At 41.8% G+C, this 5,392-nt stretch overlaps 1 long non-coding RNA gene across 1 annotated transcript; it reads left to right on the top strand.

Annotated features, from left to right (window-relative positions):
* The first annotated feature begins 4,207 nt into the window (after positions 1-4,207).
* LOC122062974 lies at positions 4,208-4,879 on the top strand. Its single transcript, XR_006135164.1, has 2 exons — positions 4,208-4,439; positions 4,519-4,879. It is a non-coding gene; the product is annotated as an uncharacterized LOC122062974 (long non-coding RNA).
* The last annotated feature ends 513 nt before the right edge of the window (positions 4,880-5,392 follow it).

The following is a 5,392-nucleotide window of genomic DNA, read 5'->3' as shown; positions in this document are numbered from 1 at the left end:
GGTTACTCTCCTTCTCATGTAGGGTATAGGTGTCTCGATCTCTCTACCAATAGGACATACATCGCTCGTCACGTTCGTTTTGACGAGAGTGTATTTCCCTTTGCTTCTCCGCCTCCTGTGGTTCCCTCTCCCCTGGTCCCATCATCTTCTCCCTGGGCTTCTGCCCCCAATAAGGTTCCATTTCATAGTAATCCCTTACCAACACTACCCCCCTCTCTCCATTGCCTCTATCGCCTGTCACCCCCCCCATCTCCCCAAACCCCTCCATCTCACACTTCCTCCTCATAGCCCTCCCCTACCTCCACAACCCGCACTCAACCACTAAGGGAACTCTATAATGCCCCAACACCAAATCCTTTCCTCCCACCCTCTACCTCCACCATCCCCAATCATAACTCGGCCCCACCTTCCCTACCACCTGCTCCCCCAGCACGCCTTCACCCTATAAACGTTTGCTCTCACAAACAACCCCCTACCCCACATGCTTTGACCACTACCGCTCCTGCCATACCTAAACCAACTTGTTTCTCTGAAGTAAATAAGCACCCTCAATGGTGCCTTGCCATGGCTGAGGAGTTTAATGCACTCATAAAAAATGGCACCTGGTCCCTCATCCCACGCCCCACATGAACCTTGTCGGATGCAAATCGGTATACCACATTAAGCACAAAGCAGATGGGTCCTTGGAATGGTATAAGGCTCGGCTAGTCACAAAAGGGTTTCACCAGCAGTACGGGATTGATTATATCGATACATTTAGCCTAGTGGTTAAGCCTACCACTATTCATTCCATACTTGCTAGAGCTGTCTCTCAAGCCTGGTCACTCTGCCAACTTGATGTCCATAATGCATTCCTACATGGTGCCTCATAGAAGAGGTGTTTATGACTCAGCCCCAAGGTTTTGCAGACCCCAATCGGCCCAATCATGTGTGCCGCCTACATAAGTCCTTGTATGGCCTCAAACAGGCCCCTCGAGAGTGGTTTCACTGGCTCTCCACGTTCCTCCTTTATTTGGGTTTTGTTGCATCATGGAATGATACATCTTTATTCATTTACAAGTCTAATGGTCATCTCTTGTATCTTTTGGTTTATGTTGATGACATACTTGTCACAGGAAATTCGTCAGCACAGGTCACTACTCTAATTACCAAACTTGTGTCTGAATTTTCCGTCAAAGATCTTGGCCCTTTGGGTTTCTTTTTGGGCATTGAGGCAGTACCACAACCCAATGGTATTCTTCTTTGTCAGTCTAGGTATATTTATGACCTACTGGCATGCTCAGGCATGATTGATTGCAAATCGGTTCACACTCCTATGGCTGTGAGAGAACCGACATCGCCTTCAGGGGGTGCTCCCTTTGATAATCCAATTTTCTATAGCTCCATTGTGGGCGCCTTAGAGTATGTGGCCCTTAACCTTCCAGATGTGGCTTTCATTGTGAATAGGCATGCCAACTTATGCATGCCACAACTATAGATCACTGGAGTCATGTCAAGCGCATTCTCTGATATCTCAAGCAAAGTTGCTCCCACGGTCTCTTGGTTGAGTGCTCTTCCAAGGCCACGCTCCAGGCCTTCTCAGATGCCGATTGGGATGATAGCAGTTCTGATCGTTGGTCCACTGGTGCTTACGCCATCTACCTTGGGCCAAACCTGATCTCCTAGTCCTCTCGTAAACAAAAAACTGTGGCTCGTTCCTCAACTGAAGCTGAGTACAAAGCATTAGCAGATGCCTCTGCCGAACTCATATGGTTAGAATATCTATTTCAAGAATTGAGCTTTCCTATTCAAGGCCCCCCAATCCTATGGTGTGATAATAAAGGTGCCACATATTTATCGGCCAATCCAGTGCTCCATGCTCGCACCAAACATGTAGAGATTGATTTCCACTTTATTCGTGAGCGTGTGGCCAATCGTCAGTTGACTGTGCAATTTATCTCCACAACTGATCAGCTCGCTGATGCTCTCACTAAACCTCTTGCCACCCACAACTTGAGGGGGTGTATTGTCCAGTATTGATCAACACTCCAGCTCACAGATACTTGGGTGATAAAATTTCCACATCAGTATCACAATCTCACATGTGATATCAAGCTCCACAAGATCTCAGATTTCTTATTATCCTATCTTCTATAGTTGGAAACATAGAAATTGTGTATTGTTACTCTTGGAAGAATCAGATTGTAATCCGATCTTCCATAGGTAACTAAATCAATCTATTATCTCATGTACTCATGTATATATACTATTACCTAGTAAATGAAACACAAGAAATATTCTCTCATTCAATAGAGCAAGGCCAGGAAGGTTCGACAAACACCACGTCCAAGTCGCCTTGAATTGATATAACAGAGTTGTAGTGGTGATGGAGCTCAACAGGGTTAGTGGACCATCATATAGAACAAAAGCTGGCATTTTGAACTTCTTAGGGAGGTTTGTCTTCATCAACTCACCCAATAGGCAATCGTGCGTGGGGACTTCTAGATCCCCAGCACTTGACTTCTTCACGTTGTTGACTTTCTCATTCAATGTGTGAATACAACGTTCAAGATGCTTTACGGTATTGGGACGAGCGACTTCAGAATGAGTGGCTTCAACACCCCTAGGTACCTCGGGAGACTGGTGTGAATCATGAAATCTAGACTTCTCTTTCCTTCCATGATGTTTATGACTGTTGAATTCAGAATGAGTAGCCTCGGCTCCTCTAGGTCTCTTTGGAGACTGGCCAGAGTTGTGGCATCGAGACAGCTCTTGACTTCTATGATGTCCCTGGTAAACGTCTTGACACCAAGTGGAGGCTCGGACTTATGCCCTGAGCGATTTGTTCTTCTGACTGGGTTAGTCCTTGGTGGTGGATCAATCCTTCTCGGGTTCACTTCTCTAGGTGGGTCGGCTTTGGGAGTGGAGCTTCAGGCCCACGCGGTGGATCTTTTGGCCTATCTGCGAGGCATCTGTACTTCTACCACTCAAACTTCTCTAGTCCCACCTTGAGAATGTCTAATGGTGGTTCCCTGGCCTTGCTTAAAGGAGATCTCCTTCATTCTAGGGAAGATTTGGAGTCCTTCTAGGTGTCCTTTTTGGATTAGGATAGGTCCGATCTTGCTTGGAGATTAAGTATTGAATTAGGAATGAGCTTCCCTATAGCGAACATGTTTTGTCAAGGAATCCCACGAAGATTTGGAGTCCTTCTAGGTGTCCTTTCCTAATTAGGATAGGTCCGATCTTGCTTGGAGGTTAAGTATTGAATTAGGAATGAGCCTCCTTATAGCGAACATGTTTTGTCAAGGAATCCCACGAACGTTGAGGGTTGAGCGACATTGATTTGGTAGCTCAATTTTATGAGTTACACCTACCAAGGGCCCGATGGCTAGAGGCCCTTCTCCATGCCAGGCCTATAGATGTGGTTATAGCCTTACTTCTCGGATGTATCTTAGATGTTGTTTTGCCTAAAGCCCCAACTGTAGCTCGGATAAGGATTAGCATTCTCTCATGCCGAACTTCATGTGCAAGAGCCATGTAGCCGCTTGGAAACTAGTCCACCAATCATAAACGTGGGTGGGCCGCACTATACCTAACCACTGATATGATGTAACTTGGCCACACTGTTCTCGATAGACATACTCCATTCCAAGGCCTATTGGATTTAGACTTGCTTCATTCCACTAAATCCACGTGACACACTATCATTGGTGTACTTTTTTCTATAACAAGTACATATACATATACATGAGATACAAGGTATATTCCTTGTTGATCTCATTCAACCCCAGTATGACCTGGTCCATATGGTTGTGGGTTAGTGTGAATCCACGGGATTAGTCATTCGGCCTAGACACCTGTCATTACCAAAAAAAGAAAGTACTTATACATGAGATACCAAGACATAATTGGTTGTCCATGTAGAGAAGGAAAAGTAAACAGATAGAACACTTATGAAACCAAATTAAGTAAGGAATCCAGATATAGAGTTTACAAAAATATAGTTACAAAATATGTTTGTAACCAGAGATACCCTGTATTTTTATGTTAGTTTTTAAATAAATTCCTTAGTAGGAATTTCTACTTAACATGATATTACTAATTCCACAATTTCCTTATTCACATTTTCATACTTATAAAAATGCCTTTTTTCTTTTTTTTACCAAAAACAAAAAAAGAAAAGTCCAGAATTTCTCCACTGGCCCATTACTCCCTACCTAAATTGCTTACAACCTATATGGAACATATGCAGAGTTGTTCCTTTCTGTTTATGGATATTTGTTTCCTCATTTGACACAAGTTATCCCTATAAAATGGCTGTGGTACAGTCCAAAGCTCAAAAACAAACTAAACTCTGCCTAGTAATCAGATCTGAAGTTTTTGGAGAATAACCCTCTGCAATTCTCCTATGGCAATGAAGAAGGTGGTTTTCTTCATTCTACTCATGGTTTTTGCAACTGGTTAGTAATCACCCTCTCTCTCTCTCTCTCTCTCTCTCTCTCTCATATGATACATTTTTTGTGTCTGATTTATAAACAGAGTTCACAGAATGTTGTGAGAACGATACAGTATGTAAAGCTGGAGTTGTTCCAAATCCAGGATGTTGCTATAAATATGTACCATCATTGGAAAGGTGCAAAATAGTGTGTGGTCCAAAGTCTGTTGGACTGCCATCATGTGTGACCGTGAAGGATTGTTATGCACATAAGAAACCTCAGCCAGACTATACATTGATATGCAATTCGAAAGGACAGTGCGAAGAACATCGTGGTGGCAATTAGAAAAATTTGATAACTGAAGTTGACAAAGGGTTAGTCTTTGGTTCTATTCCCGAGGGTTGTTTGTGAATTTCAAAAATAATGATAATAATGAATGAATAAAAATATAACTTTTCTATTCCCGTGTGGATTTCTTGCTTAATTTCTTTTATTTTCAGACTGACGAAAATTAATTATTAATTATGTTAATCATAGAGTTTTTATGATGACAAAGTCCATTCATATGTAAATAAAATTTGGAAAGATAAGATCCCTGTCAACTTAGGAAATGCCTAGACTGTGCAAGTTGCAAGAAGACCATGCTACCCTTCTTGATGGACGCTGAATATGTTATCACATGCCCACCCATTGGCCCGCTGATTTGATGGTTTTTTCTTTTTTGCATAAAAAAAAATTTATTTCTTTTAACTCGGTATTTATGTGTAAATTTCCATTATGGTTTATGATGTGTTCATGTATTTTAAAACATGAAATTGGAGTATTGGAGTCAACTCAAAAGGTATATAACGCGTCTGTATGACCTCAAGTTGATTTTATGATTAAAATAATAAATTAATTGTTAATATTATTAAATATCATACAAATATATGAAATCATATGTTTAGTTTTTTTTTTTTTCAATATTTAAATAAATA

The sequence above is a fragment of the Macadamia integrifolia genome, unplaced genomic scaffold (assembly GCF_013358625.1).
Source record: "Macadamia integrifolia cultivar HAES 741 unplaced genomic scaffold, SCU_Mint_v3 scaffold1166, whole genome shotgun sequence".
In the NCBI taxonomy this organism is placed as follows: Eukaryota; Viridiplantae; Streptophyta; class Magnoliopsida; order Proteales; family Proteaceae; genus Macadamia; species Macadamia integrifolia.
This window is presented reverse-complemented; position numbering and strand designations above follow the sequence as displayed.